General features: G+C 37.6%; 1 long non-coding RNA gene across 2 annotated transcripts in view; it reads right to left on the bottom strand.

The window, feature by feature from the left end:
- Positions 1 to 4752, bottom strand: part of LOC115337383 — a 71594-nt gene extending 66842 nt beyond the window's left edge. For both annotated transcript variants that reach the window (XR_003922119.1, XR_003922120.1), the window contains exon 1: positions 4683 to 4752. This is a non-coding gene — a long non-coding RNA (uncharacterized LOC115337383). The remainder of the gene's footprint in view (positions 1 to 4682) is intronic.
- Between the last annotated feature and the right edge of the window lie 19030 nt (positions 4753 to 23782).

Genomic DNA, 23782 nt, shown 5'->3' with positions numbered 1-23782 from the left:
GAAATGCTAGAAACAGTAAGGAAAACCAAAGATTTTGTTTAGCAGTATATTTTATTTAAGCCTTGGAAGCAGAAGTAGAAGGAATTCAGAGACAGAGACAGAGTTCCCAGAGACAGAAATATTTTAGAAGTACTTTTGTTTAAAATTCAGTATAATCTGCCAGCTATCTGAAACCAGGAGAAAATAACAACAAAAGAAGATGTGCCTAGAAATCTTTATCATATCATTGAAATAACAGCAACTCTCACCACGCTCAAGAAAGGGAACAAACTGTCATTAATTTGGAAGTTTGTCAGAGTGACCTCTCTATATTTAATAAATACAGTGTTTATTCAGTTCACACCTCTTCTCAAAGAGGAAATTATTATGAAAGTTCAAGATCTAATCAAAACATAGCCTTGCTTTGAGTTCTCTTTCCCTCTCTTCCCCACTCCCCATATTTTAGCTCACTAATGATAGACTTCAGAAATAGACTCCAGCCAAACTTCATACAACTCTCAATCAAAAGCAGTCACTGCTGTAGCCCAGTATGGTATTTAATCTCCCTTTGATGCAACAAAGATATAAATTTATTTTTTTTACATTTAAAATGCTTTCAATGTTTTCATTATTCATTGTATCATATATTCATTGCATCATTATTCATCATAATGTTTTTAATAGTTTCAACAAATGGGTGCTTTTAAAGTTACAAAAGGGCATTACTGGAGCCACTAAACTAATTATTAAATCTGCAGAAAAACAATCCAGCATTTTTAGTGCCTTTGTGAAAAGGTTACCACAAATGTAATTTTCTAACAGACCATCTAATAAATCCACATACAGTTTCAAACATGCTAAGCACTGACATAAAAAACTGTCAAAACATGTATTGATCCTTGTTTGGTGGCACACTACTAAAAGCAGAATTATTCTGCAAACTAAAAATCACAGATCAACCATAGGAACTGACCAACTTCAATGGTTTCCTGCAGAAAGAACTGAAATATACATTTCAGCTGATTATATCCCATACAGGACTCACTTTAAATTTGTGCCTGAAAACTGGTAATGCTGGAAAAACAACAACAATAAAAAGTTTCTACCATTGTATTAGACATCTTCTAGATGTCTAAAGACATGACTGACATTTCAACTTTTCATAAATTTGTGGTGCTGCTGCCATTATTATGCTTTTCATTGCTGGTACAGTAACATAAGTCTGATTTAATACCATATGGACCCCAGTGTAATTTAAGTTAAGCACAGCTGCAGTATTCCTTGATTCTCCAGTGTTTGGCAAGATTGTTATTGTGGTTTTGGAAATTACATTCACTGATTGAGATACTGAGAATGAGTTTGGTTTGATTTGTACACTCTGTTTCTGACCTGCCATGGCTAAATGGAGATGTCAAATTTTAGACTGACATATCTGTCCTCTAAAACACAGCATAATATAACAATCTCCAATTTAGCTTCAATTGAGGTACTATGCTGCAAGTGGTAGTTAACTTTCTGGGTGATATAGCTCAGGGCTCCTGCAGTCTGGTTGCTTCTACTACTGGATATAGGTCATGTGATGCTGCACTACACTGCACTGTGGTCTTCCATTCAGCGTGAAGAGATTTGTCTGCTCCAGAAGATTTATTCCAGCACTTACATTCACTGTCATTAATGTTGTTAAGGTATGTCTACACTGAACAACTGTGACACTAGAGCCAGTGCAGAATTTATCAGAATAATACACTTCAGCTTGTTAATCCATCCTAATAGCAAAGCATCCTTCAGGTAAACTTTGGTCTATTCTGTGGCTATGTCTGACTAGCATTGCACTAGAAAGTGTAAATATATCATTAACCTCATTGAAGCTGATTAGCTGTTGCAGATACTGACACAAATATCATTAAAATCCTCGACATGAGTTTAACCTGCCTGGTTTTCTTTATGAGAATGGCCATTCCCAGAGTACCCAAGAAGCTTCTAAAGAAATGAACAAAATCTTCACCTTTGTATGTTGCTGATCCCTCATATATCAAAACCAGTTAGAAAATCCTGACCCTGCTGAAATCTCCTAAACTTCCATAAACCTGGAAATTCATCTCATATACATCTGAACAAATATATGTATTTAATATGCTGGTGGTTATTTTGAAAGCAGTAATAAGCACAAAACAATTATATTTTTATATAATATAATAATACAATAATATAACTTATTATATAATTAATTGTATAATTTCTGTTATTATTTGCAGCATAATAATAGGCTTCCAGACAAACCTTGATTTTACTTCTGCTCAGCAATTCTTTGACTTTTTTCTTCTTATTATTCCCTCTTTCCCTTTATTTAGCTCTTCCCCTCTTCACATCACATCTTATCTGCATACTACTTGGGTTCCAAGCCATCACTTTGCATTAAGCTGTGTCTTTTCAAGTTGTTACATTAAATTGTGTTGCCACATACAGAAAAATCAATGCCTTTCCAGACCAGATTTCCATAAAAATACCTCTACAGCCAAACCTGTCAAAGGTCAATATTTGCTTTCAGATTTCTTTCAGTAACTAAAATGGTGGCTGGGTGTGACATTAGAAAGAATTAAAACAACAACATGTGCTTGGTATATAATAGCAGGGTGTTTCAAACTCCCTTACTTGGAGCCTTCCAATTTACTTGTACCAATTTACATCAGATCTCTCTTGGGCTGATATAATTATTGGCTCTAACACTGGGATATTGAAATGGAAACTCAGAACTGCCAGAATCAATAAAAACTGGCAAAAAGTCCCAAGGGCAAACAAGTGAAAATAAGTATTTGTTAACCTTCCATCACTAAGTCATGTCACCAGTGTGGCACAGGTGGGTAGTAAGTCCAGACCTAAATAATAATTATGGTAACCTAAACACATTATACTGCTAGGCTTTAAGAGTCATAACATTTTCTCATTCAAGAACTATAGAAGAAAATAAGGGGGAAGAGGATTTGTGGAATAAGAGAAGAGGAATCTAGACCACAAGTTCTATTTTCTATATAGTTCTACAAATAAGGATGTGTGTCTCTGTTTCTCATTGTATGTGCTTGCATGGCAGTAGAGGTATCAGAATTTGTAAAGTGTTCCTGTGATGGGAAGAAGTCCAGGTAAAATCAGAAAAACCCTTTTCAGAGTGGTTATTGCCCCACTTAGCCTGCTCAAAATAAATGAAGTTAATGGATTTCACCAACGTTTTTGTCTCCCTTCCCTCTTGGTCTCCCTTCCTTTCCCTTAGTATGAGACACAAAGTAGTTGTGGGATTAGTAGTAGGAAAGGAATAATTAACATTAACCAACTTTTTCTCCATCTCTAATTGTACAAGCATTCCTAATGAGCTGAAGCCAAAAAATAAATTGACTGAGTGCTCCATTTAAAACACATTGTTCTTCACTGCCTCCTATAAACTGCTTATTTTAAATTTCTGCAAAGGTAAAGGTAGCACTGAAGGACCACAGCATCTATCCCCAAGTTCAACAGAAAAGGCTGGAGGAAGGATTGTCCAAGGGGACCTAGCAAAATAACTAGGGAGATAACATCCAAGTAAGAGGAACAGGAAAGAGGACAGGGAAATACCATGAATAACATGTAAAGGTCAGTGGGAGAATAGAGAAGTAAAGTTATGCCTGAAGAGAAATGGAAAAAAAAAAAAAAAGTGAAAGGAGAGCAAACTGAAAGAGAAATAGAAGGAAAATAAGAGTAGTGAGAAAATTGAAAGAGGAAAGAAAACTGTTTTAATAAAAGTGTGTTACACAATACTGCCTCCAAGTTCAAAAAAGTGAAACCACTGAGAAGTTGAAAATAATGGGCTTCTCCCTTAGCTTGTGTAGTAGTTTCTCTCCAGAAGTCCCTCTCTGGCTGCCACAGCAAGTCTGCCCTTTTCCATTTCCACCTCTTTTGCCCTTCTTGACATTCATTGGATCTGTATCCACTGACTATGACACTGTGAAAACTCTTGTCTCCTTTTACGGTGTAAGACTGGCTAAAACAGAGATATGCTCCTAAATAACAGCAACTGTAGGAAGTGTGTTGGGATGGGACTAACAGAAGGGGAGGCTTCTAAAACGGGCCAGGAAGAGGCTAAGGTCTGTTAACTTGTGCACAGAATAAAGAGCTATGCAGGAGAACAGGACTAGCAGAGGGCAAAGCTCGCTGAAAGCTATTTTGAGCAACCCTTTAAGGAACTAGATGTAGTTTTAGTAACAGTTTGTGCTTAACTGGCCTGACCTGCAAAGCAAACTGAGTCATTCCCCTAGGTCCCAGTCCTCAGGGCAGTGGATGGGGAAGAGATACGGGCTATATTTCTAGTACAATGTTAACCTTTACAACCTAGGGCTCTGAGGATGTTCAGTGTCATCTGAGCAGGCATCAACAAACAAGTAAAAATACCAAAAGAGAATGGGAGTAATCTCTCTGTATATACAGTGGACTAGATAAAAAAAACCAACCTTGTGGCAGCAATGACCTGATTGAGTTTGAGCAAACTTAACTGGAAACAGAGTGCCTAAGGAAACGGTAGGATTTCAACAGAAACTCTAGCATAGTACACAGCTACCTTTCAGGACTGTCCCAAGTATAATTGATCCAATATTAGGCAGGGGAATGAACAAATGAATCCTTGCAGTCCCTTCATCCAGCCCTACACTTTAGGCACTACCAACTTAAGGTTTACTTACCTATGTTCCTTTATCCTCTCAGTGCTGCTTCAGCCACAGTTCACTATACTTAATGTTGCTTTTGGTTTAGCCATAGTGGGAGGCTGTGCTCATATGAGTTTCTCAGAGCATGCTTAGTATAATTAGATCATGGTGTCCTAGGAACATGAGAGCTTTTCTGGTTTTGCAGATGGATAGCTTTTTAAATTACTTTATTAGATAACATGATGTACTAGATTTATTAATTTATCTTTTAACTAGTTTCCTTTAAGAAGAAACTTTGGGTCGTGTCATTCTGACTTAATGTGGTTTTCCCTCTTGGTAAATGCAGCTCTTAATAACCTGCCAGACTGGGTAACAACCCCTGCCAACAAGTTTCCAATTTTCTGCCACCCTCCCTTACTTGACAAAGAATTCAAAAGCTTTCCCTTAAATAAAAACTTGTATTCCCTCTGTACTTTCAGCATTTTTTCTGAATGTAAATACAATGCAGTGACAAAAATTCTGAGCATGAAACATCAGTATTGATTTTTATTCCTCAAATTGTATTCCACTCATATTTTCTCTCTGATTTAGAATCCTTGACCTTTGCTCTTGTAAAGTAATTGAATCTCATAATATGACCCTGCTTTTCTCTTTCAAACCCCTCTGCATTCTTTGCCTGTAAGGGGTAAGGTGGAAAGGAAATACAGGTATTCAAAATACAAGAGGAGTACATCACCGCTCCAGTAGTGTCTGATTTACTCTGTCTCTGTAGAGGAAAGCTCTTCTCTTTCTGAGGAGACATAGTGGAAGAGGAGATGAAGTGAAAGAAATGAACAAAATAAATTCAACAAGATGAAACATACCAAGAAGATGTTACAAATCTCCAGTGCATAGGAGACCTCCCTCTGCCTCCAAAACCCCTCCCACCTGTATTATTTAGATCATGCACTGAATAATGAAGACACTCCAAAACCACAGTGTAAGCACAAACACAAAAAGTGTTTGTCTCTGAGTAAAATTGTTGTGTTGCCAATACTAGACAGCACAGAAACATGCAATATAAAGATTCAAACGTGGCAGGATGGGCTGAATATGAAATGTAATCCTTCAATCTGGTTTATTTTGGCTTAATCTATTGTGTTTTAATAGTTTTTTAGTATAGAGTAAACAGCAAAGCTGAAATACATAATAAACTAAGTAATTGAGCATGTTGATTGTTGTAAGTAAAGCAGACATGCCAGATGTTCAGAGATTACTGGTGTAAGTATCGAGGGAAAAGGTAACACAGAAAAATCTAGCTGCATGTTTTGTCTTTGGAGATGATCAAAAAGAGCTTTCCCTTCCCCTGATTGAAAGGCCCTTTGGTATCAGCTAGAATGACTGGCTAGCACTAAAACAATTCTCTGGAGCAGCTCATCTTGAACCATTTACAACAGATAAAAAGACAGAAAAATGCAGTTCTACAAACACTGTCATGTTGTTAAATTACATGTAATTTGGTTGAGATTTTTATTCCCTTTTGCTTTTCACTAGCACCGGAGCTGTGAAGCCAAGAGCCATAGCTCTTGAATGCATTAGACAGAGACCTTTCTTCTACTCACTAAATAAATCTTCAGTTTGCTGTATACTGCAATCTGTGCCTTGCCACTTTGTTCACATTAGGACATCCCTTTCATTCAACTGTCTATTTCGGTTGCACACACATAAATGTTACTATCATGCTCGCATTAACACATATGAAACAATAGCCTAAGGGGATTTTTACCTTGACCTTTGCTTCTTTTTCTTGGTAGCTTAAGTTGCCTACTGCCTTCACTTCTCTCTCTGCTTACAGTTCCCTGAGATTATTTTTTACACTATCCACCAAGTGCATAGCTTCTGATTGTATTTCTGGTCACAAAACAATTCATTTCTAGAACAATTAATGGAATGGAAAAAACGGTCTGTCATAATATAGATACCCCAGAAGAAAAGAGGGGCTTCTACTTCAGTCCTGTGAGGGGGAGAAACCACTCACTTGTTTGTCCATTGAACCTCGCTGAGAGGCTAGAAGCTCAGGCTTCACATGCATTAGCCCAGTCCCTTTTAAACACACACTTAACAAACCCTGTATATCAGTAATTTCCCATTATACACATGAACACGGGTCTTAGTTCTCATCTGTGCTTATGTACACAGTGGACACCTCTGCTGTCTTCCTGATCCTTCATTTCACACATCGCAGAGAAAGAGGCACAGTTCAGCCTCCCTTGATACATTTACCTTCAGCCACCTATCCTTGTGTGCTTGCAAAAGGGAGCAGGTGGGATCTACACCGGCTCTCAGCTGGTGTAATATCTGCCTACAGAATGAGAATGCCTCTGTAGGAATTTTGGCTGGCTTATGGTAGTTTTGAAAAAAGCAGTCATCAAAGCCAGGAATCTCACCTATTCTTTTGAATCAATTCATTTAAATGACAAATTCACAGTTCTGGCAGGTAAAATCAAAATAAAACTGAATGATCAGAGCAAGTTCCCTGACAGTGGCAGCTCCTAGAATTCTTGTAGGGCCTCATGTGGCCTTTCTTAGAAATGCAGTTTCTGCTTGGATGTTGTGAAATCAATAGCTGACATAATTGTTAAAAAAAAAACAAATTTAGAGGAAAGAAAAGTGGAAGAAGAGATCTAGTGGCTTAAGAGGCTGAATGGAGATAAGAAGAAATTGTTTAAAACAGAGTAGATAGACTGCAAAAGGAAAGCAAACTTATGAGGAGGAAAGGGTAGGACAAATATAACAGGGAGAAGAAAAAAAAAAAAGAAAGAAAGCAGGAGTGCAAGAATGTGTTAAAAGCTCATAACAATGAGTTTTATTTGATATGACTAATTAACAAAAGGATTCCAAGAACAGGCAACATGGCCAGAGTGTGGTGAGAAAGGCAAAGAAACATTTTTTTACCCACCATGTTTTGGAAGTATGGCACAGAAAGGAAAAGGTGGGAAACCTGGAGAAAAGTCGTAAAAGTGAGAGGACAACAAAAGAAAGGCCACATTACCAAAACAGTGTGCCATAATCAACAGATTGATTTCTTAACCTTCTGAGTAGGGTAGGCAGGTTAAGTGGCCCTGAGATTGTGCATTAAGGGCTTGAAAGACCCATTCAGGTAAATGTTTCCTTTTTGTGAAAATTCCTCAGCTACATGCAACTCTGGCACTACTTCTTTTGATGAAGCTATAGCTAAAGAGATTGATTAATTAACAATACTAGAAGAGGAAAATCTTCAAACAAAAGAATTATGTGGAAGTAAGATAATTTGCTCTCTAATCAGCTTGCTGCATGTCTTATTTGGGTTTTCTATTGTTCATTTAAAAGTCTAGTCTTTCATATACTTGGGAGTAGGTCAGGACAGTATTCCCTCCCTATATATATTTAATTAAAGTGAGAAATATCAGGTGAGTAAGAAATACATAGAAGCTTGAAAATGGGAATATCTGATCCTAGACAAGACATCTAGATTAGTTTGGATAAGGACCTGCTCTTCTAGCACCTTCCCAAAATTCTGCATGTTAGGTAAAGAAATTAATATAAATTGCTACGTATTCTCACAGGCCTAGGGAAATAGCTTCAGAGAAAGATGACTTATGAAAGTCTGAAACTACAAATGTACTTAGAGACAGGATGCTGATTTTGATTTGGGAAAACTGCTTGCTCAAACACTTTCCAAATGACCCTGGCACACGCAAATTACCATTCACAGAAATCCATTGTTGATCTGATCTCCACAACCTCATGGCAAAACAGCTCTCCACCTCTCTCTGGAGAGCAACTGGTTCAGAAACTTCTTATACTGCAAAGGTCAGCAAGCACTTTTTGGACCTTCAGGGTTCTCACTATTTTTTGCTGCTGACTCTATTAAAAGGTTGTCACTGCTCTTGTCTGCATCACTACTTTGGGGCAGGATGTTCACTTGCTCATGGGGGTACCCTGCAGATTCCAGATCAATCATGTGTTCTTCAGGAAGCCTCAGAAAAGAATTGTGAATCTGCAGTGAGTATGACCTGTTTTCTGCTCTACTCGATTAAGCACAACATTTTTTACATAATTTGAAAGTATCATCAAAACATTTTGTTCAGTATGTTTTACTGTGGAATTTCAGTTTCCAAAATACTTCCATTTAAATCCAAATATTTCCATGCATTAGAGCACTCATGATTTTTTTTCTGTCTTTTTTTATAGAGGGAGGGAAGGAGGTAATGTTGTTCATGTTATAAGCCAGTTTATCTTGAAAGGTGTTAAAGGAAAATAATTAAAATAGCTCTTTGATGCCTGATTTTTTTATTTTAGGACCAAGCTGTGAGGGTTAGAGAGGCTACATTAACAAGGGTAAGCTAATTTCTAAAAGCCACAAAATTAATTTTTTCCTACCACAAAGAAAAAAAAAAATTTCATTTGCATTGATTAATGTGCTTTGAAAGGATGTGCATTTTGATTGGAATAGCATTCCCTAAAAGCAGATATATTTTTAAATGTTCTGGGATGTTTTGTTCTTTTTCTGAACTTAGAATGAGAACTTGAAAGTAAAAGGTGCATCAATTCTTCCTGGGAAACAATTGTTAGAAGATACAGTAGTGCACAAGTACACATATATTTCTGTACATAAATTGAAGAACTCACCTCATGAAATGGAAGTTCAAAACACCAACATAATTTTCAGCAGGGAGCCATTCTCAGTGAAACCTTGTCTTGCATGTAAGCTCAAAGTAATCAGATAGAGAGCTCTTCATTTGCCGTAGCTTTGAGGTGTATCTGGGTCTATAACCACAGTATTAGCTCTGCTTAATACAATGTGCTAAAACCAAATGTTTTCAGTAAGTGATCATGTAGGTTATCATACACTTGTTAATTCTTGATTAAAAAAGTAATTCTTGATTATAAACAATACGTTAAACAGTGAATTACTGGATTTTGTTATGTTTGGGCAAGGCAGGGAAGAAGCAGGAGATGAATGGAGGGGTTACATTAAACTGTATTAAGGAAAGACCTCATTTAGCAATCATAAAGAGCACACAGCATGAAGTGAGCAAAGGGCATGCAGTAGGAACTGTGTGTTAAAAAATACCATTTGAAAAGTACTGTAAAGAGCTGTACGGCAATACAGGTGTGCCACTTAGATTAGTTGAGCCATTTAACCGTTGTTTAGAGACACTGGAAAACATTTCTCTGAATCTGTTTGGGCCAGCTTTTCCAGTTAAAACAATATGATTCTTGCTAGGGGAACAGTGAATTGGATTGTAAAGTGTTATTATGGTGAAGTAATGTAAGTCTGCCCTGGGAAGATTTCTGTATGGTACACATCATATCCCAAAAACACTGGGTATGAAATTCTGATGCAAAACTCTTCTTGAAAACCATTTCAGAGCTTGTGAAGTAAACAAATTTTAAATCTTCTTTTAAAAATCAGAATTTTCTTTCTAGCAATATGGAAACACCAGTCACGGCCCCAAACAAGCCTCTCCTGGGGAAAAGGCAGCTGGATCTCCAGGCCATGGACCTCACCAAGCACCTCAATACCAGCTGGTGAGAGCAGCAGAGATGGAGGGGCTGGACAGACCTCACAAGAGGGCAAGGGTTGTGCCCTTCTGCCCTGGGAGCTGGTTTTACAATGAACACCTTGCTCTTGGCTCTGCCTAAGCTGCACTACAGCCCCCAGCCTCTCTGGTGCCTGATAATCACATTTCTCCATGGTCTTACAGCATGTACAGACAGCCTTCCCAGAGAAACACTAGTCTTGGCAGCCAAATGATGTGATTTTAAAGTTTGCCTACTTTATGTAAAATAAGTATAGTTATAATTACTGGGCTTGTCTTATTTAAAAGTCAACCCAAGTTCTGAATGATAACGCACAAGCTCAAATAGCTTAGATGGGAAACAGAGGTTGGCAAAGTACTTAGACAGTACTTATCCTCCAAGCAAGATCAAAGATTTAGATTGAAGCAATTGCTGTTAGTGAGACACAGGGCTTTTGTGCTGCAGAGAAAGAAAATACAGACATCTCTTATAATAGTTAATGCTACAATTTCCCTCATTACAATGTGACCTGCTCTGTGCAATTTTCCTCATTAAAATATGTGCACACTGACAAGGATTACTATTTATTTACTTATTTACTTATTTATTTATTATCAGATCAAAAATACATTAATTTTAGGCATCTGGTTATACATGGCAACATTGCCATTGTGTTTGTCTTTTTGCAGTCTATGAAGCGCACTGATGAATTGAGATACATGGGACAAATGTTTGTGAGGAAAAATCATGAAGCATCAGGATTATTCAGTGTCTGCTAGGTGAAGTGCAACAGCAATGTTTTTCAGAAGTGCAAAACAGTCCTGGTGAGACTGAGATAACAGTTCTTACACAGGTCTGTATCAAATATTGCTGTAGTGACTGTAACATGGTGGTCACAACAGTTTTAGGATGGCAATTTCCTTTGCATTACAAAACACTTGTGTTTGTTTTCACAACCAGATCAGGATAGTTGGGGTATGTTTCAGTTTTTGTCAGGAGAAACAGAGTAACATAACCAGTAATCTTTATCAGGCAGAACAATACAAAATTTAGTAAAATAACTGAAAAAGATTAATTGCTAATCTTATGCAGGTTTCCATGTGCAATGAAATCTTATTCCTAGAAATAGCCACTGAATCAAGAACAGTGGGCAACAATCATAAAAATAAGGTTCAGGGTGGTGCCTTTCAACAGCACACAAAGTAACTAGAGTCTGCTTGTGTTGTTGCACTTATAATATGTATTAGACATATTAGGACTACAAGATGTCATGCAAGATTTACGCACAGAACTGCTTCTTTCTTTGTTCATGTCATATGAGTGATGTCGAACCAGGCTTGTGTTTTCCTTACTGTGATCCTCATGCTTGTCATTCACATAGGGCATCCATGCTGTGAACACAGGATCAATAAGCAAATAATATAATTATTTAATATTTAATCCTGACTTCCCATACTATTTAAAATAAGGAAATGCTAGGCAACGAGAAATCTTTAAAGCTTGGATTTTTCTTTATGGATTGTCATTCTATGACCCTCCTCCATTTGTATACAGTTAGGCAATGTGAAAAGCAGAAAGAACACCATTAAAAGAGAAGACAGGGTAAAAGAGAGGGAAGGGATAGATGCATGCAGTGTAGCAATAAGTTTATTTTCTTCCCTTTCTCCACTAAAACATGAGATTATCTCAAGATAACACTTAAGTTCTACTCATTAAACTGCAGTTAGTTTGAGATCTTCTTAGATTATAAATATCAGGATAAAATTTCAATCTATGTAAGAAATGAATGCCACGAGAAGAATCCCAGCTGCCTTTGCAAACCGAGGCTGTGCCTAAATGGACAGCCCAAAGAGACTGCCAGGCTTCCAGGGTATGTGCCTTTGCCATGCCCTGGCTCCACAGCGGGGTAAGATTACACATTTTGGTTTCAGAAGAAAGGAAAGTAGGGCACATGGGATGGAAAATAGCCATGTTGTTTGCCATTAGGTCACAGATACAGATAACTGAGGCACTGGTCCTCCGGGTATACTGCAGTGACAAGTCATTTTAAAAGTAGTTTGGGAGTTCAATTAAAAGCTGTATAATTACATTTCAAAAAAAGACTAGCATTTAATCTTTTGTACTAAAAAGTTACTGGTAGCAGTAGAAAAATAATACCTACTTACATTGCTCCTCTCACTGAATATTGTCTACTGCTACATCTGCCCTAAAACTATTAAGTGTTCTATAAACTTTCTACATTAAAACAGTTTACTTATGTCTGAAAAGGGTGTGTAAAGGAGTAAGTTATTGTGAATGTAAACCTGAAAAGGAAAATTTTATTCAAGAACAGAAGGAAAAATATAGGTATAAGGTTTTATATTTTCAGCTCTGTGACTACTAAAGCAGAGACCAACTATCTTAAGGTGATTATCCCTTGGTATCTCAGTTATCACATCTAGCAGTCGGAATAGTTCTTCCATTATATTTAATAACATGTACTTGTAGTTGCCAGTTTGTTATTATTCAGAGATCCAAAGTTCATTCTGCTTGCCTACATCCCTGTAGAATATAAATGAGTATTAATATAGATTGTAAAAGAAATATTTCATACCAGTGCAGAACTCACTAAGAGTTAACCACTTCAGCCTGGAAATGAGATAAGACAGTGAGATCAAAATCAGAATTTTGATCTGGAAATAATCTCTTGAGGTCTGAATAGACTGAGTTCATGCTTTCTTTACAAAAAAACACCAGAAATTGATTCTGGTGTTCCTCTTAAAATAACATGTAAACTATAATTGATATAAGGCTAACATGTTTTCATTTCTTTCCCACGCATGGCAAAATCATAAGTCTGTCCCACTTATGATAAAATTCCTACTTGAGCACCTACTGGTGATAGTGAAAGACCTTGGACTACTTTTGACTGTTTCAAAGGATGCCTCAGATCAGGCAATATTTCACGCACATTCCTCTCTCCATAATTCATTAACTATAATTCAAACAGTATGCAACCTGCAGAAACGGGAGAAAAATTAAACAGTTCGTCAAAAAGATAATGTAAACTGGATTACTTAATGCAGTCATATTTTGTGTTAATGTCTTTGTATAAATTTATATAAATTACTGGCAAAGCCAGAAACTCCAGGAAAATGTCTAGATTTTTTTGTGTATCTAAATTCAGCCCACAAACTATTATTTTAAAATACATGTTTGTCCAGACATCTTCAGCAGACAGTTCTAGATGTACCAGGTGATAGAGAAAATGTCAGTAGCAGCCATGATTTCTTGACAGATTCAGACAGATTTTGGTCACTTCCTTAATAGCACAAGGAGAGTAGATTTTGGAACTAGACCTAGCAAGATCAGATACGCCTCACAAACCTAATCCTTATTCCAGCCTGTTGTGGTTTAAGCCCAGCTGGCAACAAAGCACCACAAAGCCGCTTGCTCACTCCTTCCCACCCTGGTGGGATGATGAGGAGAAAATACAAAAGAAACGCTCATGGGTAGAGTCAAGGACAGGGAGGGATCACTCACCACTTATGGTCACAGGCAAAAAACAGACTCAACTTGGGGAAAAAAGAAATAAATTTAAATTACTATCAAGGATAATGAGAAGTAAAACCGAATCTTAGAACAGCTTCCCCCCACTCCTCCCTCCTTCCCAGCTCAGGTCCACTCCCTGTTTTCTCTACCTCCTCCCCTGCAGCAGTGCAGGGATACGGGGAATGGGGATTGGGGTCAGTTCGCCACACATTGTCTCTGCCGCTCTTTCCTCCTCAGGGGGAGGACTCCTCACTCTTCCCCTGCTCCAGCATGGGGTCCCTCCCATGGGAGACGGTTGTCCACAAACTGCTCCAATGTGGGTCCTTCCCACGGGCTGCAGTCCTTCACAAACTGCTCCAGTGTGGGTCCCTTCCGTGGGCTGCAGTCCTTCAGGCACAGACTGCTCCAGCTCAGGCTTTCCCACGGAGTCACGGCCATCTTGGGGGGCATCCCCCGGCTCCACCATGGGCTCCTCCCCGGGCTGGAGGTGGGCATCTGCTCCCCCACTCCCCTCCACGGGCTGGGGGGGGGACAGCCTGCCGTCTCACCACGGGCTGCAGGGGCATCCCCTCCTCCGGCGCTCCTCCTCCCCTCCTTCTGCACTGACCTCGGTGTCTGCAGAGGGGTTCCTCTCACATTCCGATCCCCTACTCACTGCAGTTCCCCTTCTTAAATCTGTTCTCCCAGAGGCGCTGCCACTGTCCCTGATGGGCTTGGCCTGGGCCAGAGGCGGGTCCGACTTGGAGCCAGGAAAACTTCTAGCACCTTCTCACAGGAACCACCCCTGCAGCCCCTCTCCCACTACCAAAACCCCACCACACAAACCCAAAACACAGCCTATGCCTCTTTATGTCCAGAACAAAATCAAAGTTTATTTAGGTACTGTTTCGGGATGATTTCCAGACCTGTAGACTTTTCATACCAAAACAGTAGTGCACAGTGTTGCTTCAAGACAAGCACAATGCAATTTTATGGTTTAGCACAATGTTAAATCTTATGATCCATTATGAAATGTTTATGAACTCTTAGGAAATAGAAAATAAAAATACTGACATCTTATAAATTCTTTAGTACTGTGGCTTGTGTTACAGTCATTCCTCTGCTATATGATATGGTATGTAATCACCATTCATTCAAACAAAAATTAGGAATAAAATACACTAAACCTTCTCTCAAATTTCCAGATCAGACATTTTTAGCACAACAAAAAAAAGAAAAAAATCCCAATGATAACTGGGAGCATACAAGGACTGGAATATCAAAAAAGAGAAGTCTTCCTGAAATGCCAGAGAATATAACCTCAGCCCATTTTTAAAATACTCCTTTATCAAAGAATTTTGCAAGCATGAGACGTTATCAATTATGTACTCTTTTTTAAAATGAATAGTGTCTTTCATAGCTGCAAGCTGTGAAAGTTAATATAGTTCACATAAACACAAATCATGTGAACGCCATCATTATCAAAAAAGAGTTTAGCATATGATTCAGTGGATTTTTAACAACAGCCAACCATTACCTATGAATTGTGTAGGAACATCTGTATTTTCCACCACACTGCTGAATTCTAAAGAGTGATCTTCTTAAGAAATTAAGCAGTAAACAGAACTGTAGGACAGACAATTCTGTGAAATCTACATTAACAAAAGTTCATAAGAACAGGTACTGATTTTTTTTTTTTTTTTTTTAGTTTCAGTACGTTCCCATTGTTGGATCTACAAAAGATTCAGAAAGGCAATGGATCAATCCTCCTTTGGAATGCTTTTTTCCCTAAGGATATAGAGCTACTTGGCACTGGACCAACCTGTTGGTTCCTTTTTCCTTACTTCATAAACAGCAACTACTTTTCCAACCAAATTGCTCTTAGATGGTTATTACACTTTATCTTATTTCACCTTTGCTCTGAAGACTCCCATAATTTTGGGGGAATCCTGAAAAGTTGCCACCTGTCCCAGAAGGAGAGGAAAAAATAGCAATACAACTGCCTTTTGTGGCTGGAAATACCTTGTAATAAGTAGATTTCAAGCAGGGTGACAATCTGACTAAGAAAAGGATTTAGAAAAAAAAAATGTCTGTATTACTCTATATAATAAAGTGCAGTTCTGTAGTATGGAGGAGGCAAACTTTTTAACTTCAAGGAGAAACTTTTTGTAATTGTTCAAAAATTTGAATTGCATTGATACTTGGTGAAGATTAAGAGGGTTTTGCTATGATCAGAAAAAAATTCCCTGAGAAAAATTACCATACTTTTATCTGATGGGTATTTTGCCATCATTATGAAAAGTGATAGTTCTCTGTCATCTGTAAAACTTTAACTTCTAATTTACAACAACAGTGAATATTTAAAACACACCGCTTCATTTTTTGATGGTTTACCCTGTGTCACATGATGTAAGACTCTTCACTTTCCTAAAGCTTTTCTAAAAGACCAGTCTTTCACAGGAAGATTTTGGAGCAAGGCTAGGACAATGAAACTCAATTTCTTCTGTAGTAGAATAACTTTGTGAATATAATGAAACAGAAATAAAAAACTCAAAGGTCAGAGAACACAGGACGTAAAGAACATAAATATTGGTGAACAGTAAACATGTCTCCATGTTTTACAGGAAACATAAACGTGACACTGACATACTACATCAGACCAAGTGTTCATCTAGCACAGTGGCCTTCCCTTTCTTATGGTAGAAAGTTAGAGAAAATACATATTAAATGTGCAGACAATAAAAATGATTCTTCCATATACACTCTTTCAGCTTCTATTAATCAATTTAAATACTTCATAGCAAGGGTTTGAATTCAGCTCACTGCATTGAAGAGCAATCACTAGTTCTATCCCTTGTGATTTTACCTAAAGTCTCTTTGACTTGTTCATATCTTTGGAGTCCATAACATCCCAAGGCTGTACGTTCTACAGTTTCATTACATACAGTATAAAAAAGGTGCTTCATTTTATTATTTTTAAATAAATTACCTGATAACTTTTTGGTAATTTTCTATTCACCTCTGTGACTCTGCAGACCTTCGCTCTACATCTGATGTCACCCTTCAGTCATCTCAAGCTGAAGAGTTTCTCTCTTCATATACAGATTTTTGCGTAATTCTGTTCTTGTGGGTGAGGAGTTATTAAAAACCAAGGCACCCCTCTATAAGACGAGACATAAAAGAGATTACTTTTTCTTTCTTTAAACATGTGAGTAACCCTTGTCAGCTAATAAGACTATGGATATACTTAGTTACATGTGGACTAACTACTAATTACACTGGGAACAGAAGTAATCTTTTTAGTAGATATAATATATATATTGAGGACTACAGTTTTATGGGAGTTTTTGAATTCTTTCATTACTGTTCCTTCTCATTTATGATTCTCTCCACTTTTGGACATTTTCATCTAGTATTCTCTGCTATGATTATTTCAGGACTAGGAGCTTGGGAACTAAGTAAATCTTAGTAAATCTAAGTTATCACTTAGATTCAGAAAACATTTCTCCCAATTTATCCTAAACTTTTGTAGATTTGTACTTTAAAAAACAGCCATTCTCAAAAAATTACTTTTTAGTATTCCATTAAACTATTTCTCCATAGATCATTTATTTAATGTGCACAGTGAGGACTTCTTACAAATATTTGTGAAGTTCTCTGATGACTGTAGAACAAAGATGCTGGTATTATTAACTGTGCATCGAAATATCATTATTTGTATTACTTTAGGAAGGGATTATATGGGCATGAGATATAGTGAGACAATCTACTGAGAGTTATCTAGCTCAATTACCAGAAGACGTTCAAGTAATCAAAACTAAAAAGTAGATGCCTATATTCTTTCATAATGACTAGAATCCTACAGAATACCTTTTTCATATATCCATCTAGCTATAAATAGCCATTAAAATTGCAAGTCAGTCTCCAAAATTCGAAATGATAGATGAGTGTTGTCTTCTTTTTAATCTGCATTGTTGCTACACCCCGCCCATGAACAAAGTGCAGAAATCTTTAGCTACTGTTTGCTTGTCTCTCTCTAACATATAGCACCCTTGAAAGTACCAAAGGAAGCGTATTCTACTTTTACATCTTTACAGTCTTTTGTGGATACACACATGATAAAGGTACGTTTGGGACTGCCACTGAGTCCATAGAAAGTCTTGTAACTCTGATGATATATGCCACAGTTTTTCTGTATCACTGCTTCTTTTTGAGGTTCATTTTAGTAACATCACTGAAGTTTTCTTCTCTCTTTGGGAGCTAGAAAATGTATGCGGTGAGACACATTTCAGTTTGATTCAGAGAAAATTAATTCCTAATCAACAGACACAGACATAGAGGGTCAAAATCAGAGGTCTACATAATCTTACTAAACATTTTATTTGACCAGTTAACCCTAAGAGAGAGACAACCTAGTACTACTGGAGCAGATAACTCCCTCCTTCCCCTCTAGATCTTTGACTGTTCTGTAACATTTATGATTCTGGAATTAATTTCTTGCTAACAGGAAAAAAATACTTGCTAGAATGTTTGGAGTAAGGAAAGGGAATTTCTTGTTAAACTGGAATTTCTTGATAAATAAATAACTGCTATGAAGAAAAGCTGAGAGAATGGAGTTGTTTAGCCTGCTGAAGAGAAGGCTCTGGGGATACGTTATTGCAGCCTTTTGATATAAAATGAGGGCTTATAAGAAAGATGGAGAAAGACTTTTTACCAAGGTCTGTAGTGACAGAACAAGGGGAAACAGTTTTAAACTGAAAGAGAGTAGCTTTAGATTGGACATAAGGAAGAATTTATTTATGATGAGGGTGGTGACGCACTGGAACAGGTTGCCTAGAGAAACTGTGGATGACCCAACATTGGAAGTTTTCAAGGTCAGTTTGGATGGGGCTTTGAGCAACCTGATCTAGGGAAAGATGTCCCTGCATGTGGCAGGTGGGTTGGACTGGATGATCTTCTTCGAAACTGTGAATATGTAGTAAAAGTCATGTGCAAGAACACCAATGAACACCTACTTTCATACTCTAGTGAGAAATACAGACAGAGAACTTGATGCATGCTGTTGAAAACAGCTGATTTGAGAAGGCAGAAATACAGCTTGGTTGCATTTGTGCACCTCCTTTTATGTGTTAACAGTAGTGATAAAATATGCCATTTATTAAGTCTTCTCTAAAAATGCTATTTTAGGATCCACAAGAGCATGTCTAAATGAATACTAAGCAAAACCAAATTTCCTTTATCTCTTTGCTAAGGGGTGCGGTTTTTTACTTTTTTTCTTTTGTTTTATTTATTTATATTTTTGTTGTTGTTATTTTGGGGGTTTTGATTGTAGTCTTGTTTTGGTTGGGGGAGGAGGTCGGGGGGGGGGGGGGGCGTTATTTGTTTTGGTGAAAATGAAGTCTTCACAAAGCATATTTTGCCAGACAACTTTATTTATCTAGATAAATCCTATTTCTTGGCATGCTTACAATTAATTGGAGAAATTAGTTGTAGAAGAATTACAGAGAATGAGACAGGTTTCTGCTCTTTAGTGTAAGGATGAATATAGACACTGATCTATGGTATTCACCTGGGATGAACTCTAAGATACTTCTTCTAGAATGACAAATTATGTATCTGCACTGTCATTTATAACAGATCCAATTAATTCTTGCCTTTTCAGGGGTAGTAACAGTAGAAAAATATAGTTAGAATATACATGATATGTTTGTGGCAGGTAAGACTAAATTGGACGGGGAACTCAGATGGAAGCAAAGAACTGAATCTTCCAAGGTGCAATAAAGGACTATGCAAGACAGAAATGGAACTAATACATTCAAAGTGGTGACTTCTATGGTAAAACTGTTGAATCAGTTTTGATTAATTGCATTAAAGATTTTTGTCTAAAACTTGATAATGTAATTTTTTTTAAAATTGATAAACATTTTGGGGGGGTAGGAAAATAAAAGAATTTCTCTCTATAACTCTTGCAGATATATAAGGAACATGTAAGGACAGAGCTGCCATGATAAAATGAAGCATAGCAATAATAGTCACAAATGATCGAAATTTTAGTCTTCCTCTTCCTTTTAAACCTTGCTGGTTGAAAAGTTGAAACTCTGCTAGGATTGGGATAGAAGACGGGGAAATCATGCCTGAGCTGGGAGAAAGCCAACTGGACATAGTAGTTTAAAGTTGTGACGTATAGTCTTAAAAGATTACCTGTTTCAGTTTTTCATGAGGGTATCAGCAGACTTTCTATCTCTGGTGAACTTCTTTTTGAAGTGGCTTGGCAAACTGTAGATTGTCTGTGTACAATTGTGTAGTTTCTCCTGCACTGTAGTTTTTGATCCTTAATTAAATTCCAAACTTTGCAGTTGTAAAAATTGCAAAAATATATAACAGTTATAAAAATGGATTCAAATTTAGCTTCAGGTCAGGCATAAACTATTCTATCCTTCTGATTTTTATTATTCTTTTTTTCTTCTTATGATCTTATGGTCAGCTAGCTACTCCTAGCTGTACTAGCTGAAAACTGTTAAGCACAGCAACTGATTCAGATCTAGTCACTGTGAAAAATATTATTACTCTGAATGTCATCCTTTTCACAGGACCCAATAGTTTACAGATACAGAATGAAATACTGTTTCGACATTCTCTGGTCATCTTCTACATTTCCGTAGTTTTGAGTCTGGTGGAGCTCTAAATTGCACGATTCTTCTCTTCAGGATTTTCTGGGGGTTGTTTCTGTGTTTTTACAGCTTTTATTTCATAACATCTATAGCAGATTACTAGGCTTGACATCACATCGAGCAATGATTCTGAGATCAGGTTTCTGTCAGTTGTCTGCTGTAGACAGATTCTGTGTTTCAAAGGCTTCACACCACCAACTTTTTACCTTGCCATCTGCAAGGAGAAGTGCATTTTCACAGGGCTGCAGTTCAATCTCCCCTCAACAACATTGGCTGCAAGGAAAGAATAATGATCTATGATAATGGTCTTCTTTCTGGGACTGTCTTTAGCAGAGTGATAATGAAACACCTCTCATTCAAGCCTAAACAGAAAGGCCTGATTTAGTCTCTAATCAGGTTCAAGTTCAAGATGTTATTTAGTTAACTTCACTCTGCAATATAGTCCAGGAATTCATTTAGACTTCTGAGAAAGAACTGAAGAGGCCTGTAATGCTCAATGTCTTGTGTTACAGACAAAACTTGACTGGTGAACAATTTTCTATCGCACTGCTAACAGCTGTATTATCGTTATCATTCAATGGTCAAAACAAAACCTCTTTCATTTACCAAATTCCAGTGGGGACAGTTACCATTTCAAGAACTATTCAGGCTTACCAAGTACACAGTAAATCAAAGATCTTTGGTTTGTTCTTGATATTTCCATGTCTGGCTAAGGCTGCATTTATTACAATCAAACCTTGATTTGATTATGTTACTCTCTTGTATGATATAATCTTCCTGTAGGAGAAGGTTAATGTTGTGATTCATCTTCATGGAAGAAAAAATTGTCCATATATTGCAGTAATATTTCATATTCCCTTTGCAGAAAGGTCGTGGATTTCCACTGCACTTCCATATAATAGGCATTCCCATCACACAGCAACACAATAGCTCTTCTCTGTGTAAATCACAGGTGTTGTGTCGTACTATGTCTGGAGCTGTGCAAGTTTTGAAAGCCTGTCCACTGACTGTATCCCAACAGTAAGGGAAAATTAACTGCCTCTAACAGATAACCTGATCTGTTAATTATGCCCAACATCATGGATTGGTGTTCAGTATCTGAGTTAATTACTTAATGAAGTCTGCCAGTGCCAGGTTTGTCAGTGAAAAGAATGTTTTAATGAGAATTTTACTGATCATGAAGGGTGACAGATTTACAGTGGAAGTGTCTGAATTCAACTAATTATCCACAGCACAGGTACAGCATGGATAGCAGAGGTCTAAGTCTTTTCTCCATGCTGTCTACCAAGGTGGTTTGTAATGTTCAAATATGGACTCTGTAGAGAAATAGAGTGTTTTGGTCCAGGGTTATTCAGCTTTTGATTACCTAAAGTGAGTAAAACACAGGAAGAATCATAAGTAACCCCCTGTGAAGGAAACTGCTGATGACTTACAGAGGCAGGCAGCCAGCAGGTAGCAACTTTCCAGGCAGAAGCACTGAGTTGTTCCAAACAATCTTTCCCACACTATTGTTAAAGTGAGATTTCAAAACCAGACTTTGTAGCACATACTTAATAAAACTGATTGTGGTTCATGGGAGAAGCAGACTTGTTTGCTTTTCCTTCACTTGAGGGCTCCAGAGCACCAGGGACTCAAGCATAAGGCATTTGAAGAACTGTACACTGTACACTAGATTGAGGACATCCATTCACTAAGACTAATGAAGTGGAAGTGTCTTGACACAAATGAGATCAAGTATTCACAAGTGAGAAGAAGATAAACACTGAATATAAGAAGAGTTCCTCAAGAGTAATCCAAGGAATAGAAAGAAAACTCTCTAGCAAGGAAGAGGAGTTGGTACAGACTGGTGGTTTTGATTGATCAGCTTCCCATCCTTGCTTCTTCCAACACCACAGCTTAGAAAATAATCTTTGACTAAAATTGCTTGTGTGAGATTAACAGTAGTCTCTGAAGTCATGAGAGAGAGAGGAGGGCTAAGAGAGAAACTGAGTTGAAAAATGAAAAACCAAAAAATTGTCATGGTTTAACCCCAGCCGGCAGCTAAGGACTACACAGCCGGTCGCTTACTCCCCCCACGTTGGGATGGGGGAGAGAATCAGAAGGATAAAGTTGAGAAAACTCATGGGTTTAGATAAAGACAGTCTAATAGGTAAAGCAAAAGCCGTGTGCACAAGCAAAACAAAACAAGGAATTCATTCACTACTTCCCATTGGCAGGCAGGTGTTCAGCCATCTCCAGGAAAGCAGGGCTCCATCATGCATAATGGTAACTTGGGAAGACAAACGCCATCACTCTGAAAGTCCACCCCTTCCTTCTTCTTTCCCCTGCTTTATATACTGAACATGATGTCATATGGTCTGGAATATCCCTTTGGTCAGTCGGGCTCAGCTCTCCCATCTGCATCCCCTCCCAACTTCTTGTGCCCCCCCCAGCCTCCTCCCTGGTGGGGCGGGGTGAGAAACAGGAAAGACCTTGACTCTGTGTAAGCACTGCTCAGCAATAATGAAAACATCTCGGCATTAACAATACAGTTTCCAGCACAAATCCAAAACATAGCCTCATACTAGCCACTATGAAGAAAATTAGCTCTGCCCCAGCCAGAACCAGCACAAGTGTAAAAAAAGCAACAATTTGTACTAGTAAGATATGCAACATCAGTGAGTAATTTGAGGATTTGATGTTTTGAAATGGAAAAAAAAATCCTTTAAAGTGAAAGAGGTGGTGGAGATATCTCTGTCAGCACAGACAAATAATGGCAAGTCAGTAAAAGTGGCATCAAATAAGTCTTTCTGTCAGTGATTCAGTAGAAGATTTAAAAGTCATCAAAGGTATCTGTGTCCAGTTCATTATGAAGATAAGATGGGAGGAAATAGATCTATACTTTTTCTCATAGGTGAGGAAATGGAAGCAATGGCAAATGCAAAAGTCACAGACCAACAAAAATTACTAATGTGGGAAACAAGAGAGCATCACTTGTACATGTACAAAAATATGAACTGTACTTGATATTAAGAACTTTAACTCTTTTCCTGTTAGCAAGCAATTTCTGAATTCTATTTGCTGTCCCCTGAATGCCTGAATATCAGTATAAATAAATCCCAGTCATCACTAGATTCAAAATATGTTCTCCTTCACAGTATGCAGCTGGGTATGTTAGCACTTCAAATCAGACTAGAGGGAGCAATGTTTATGGCATACACTGAAGAGGAGAAAATCATTTGTGCATTTGTTTATTTGGCTCACTTTTTTTTTTTTGAGGATGAAAATAAACTCAACATGAAATGAATACAAATAATTTTTGTAAAAGAAAGATTTTAGTTTCTTTTTAACATTTGGAAGAAAACCTTCAGAAACATCAAATCCTTCATATTAGATTGAAAATATATTTATACATTATGGTCTTTTCAGGGC

Source organism: Aquila chrysaetos, chromosome Z (assembly GCF_900496995.4).
Source record: "Aquila chrysaetos chrysaetos chromosome Z, bAquChr1.4, whole genome shotgun sequence".
Lineage (NCBI taxonomy): Eukaryota > Metazoa > Chordata > Aves > Accipitriformes > Accipitridae > Aquila > Aquila chrysaetos.
Note: the sequence above shows the minus strand (reverse complement) of the source record. Positions and strands in the feature narration are given on the sequence as shown.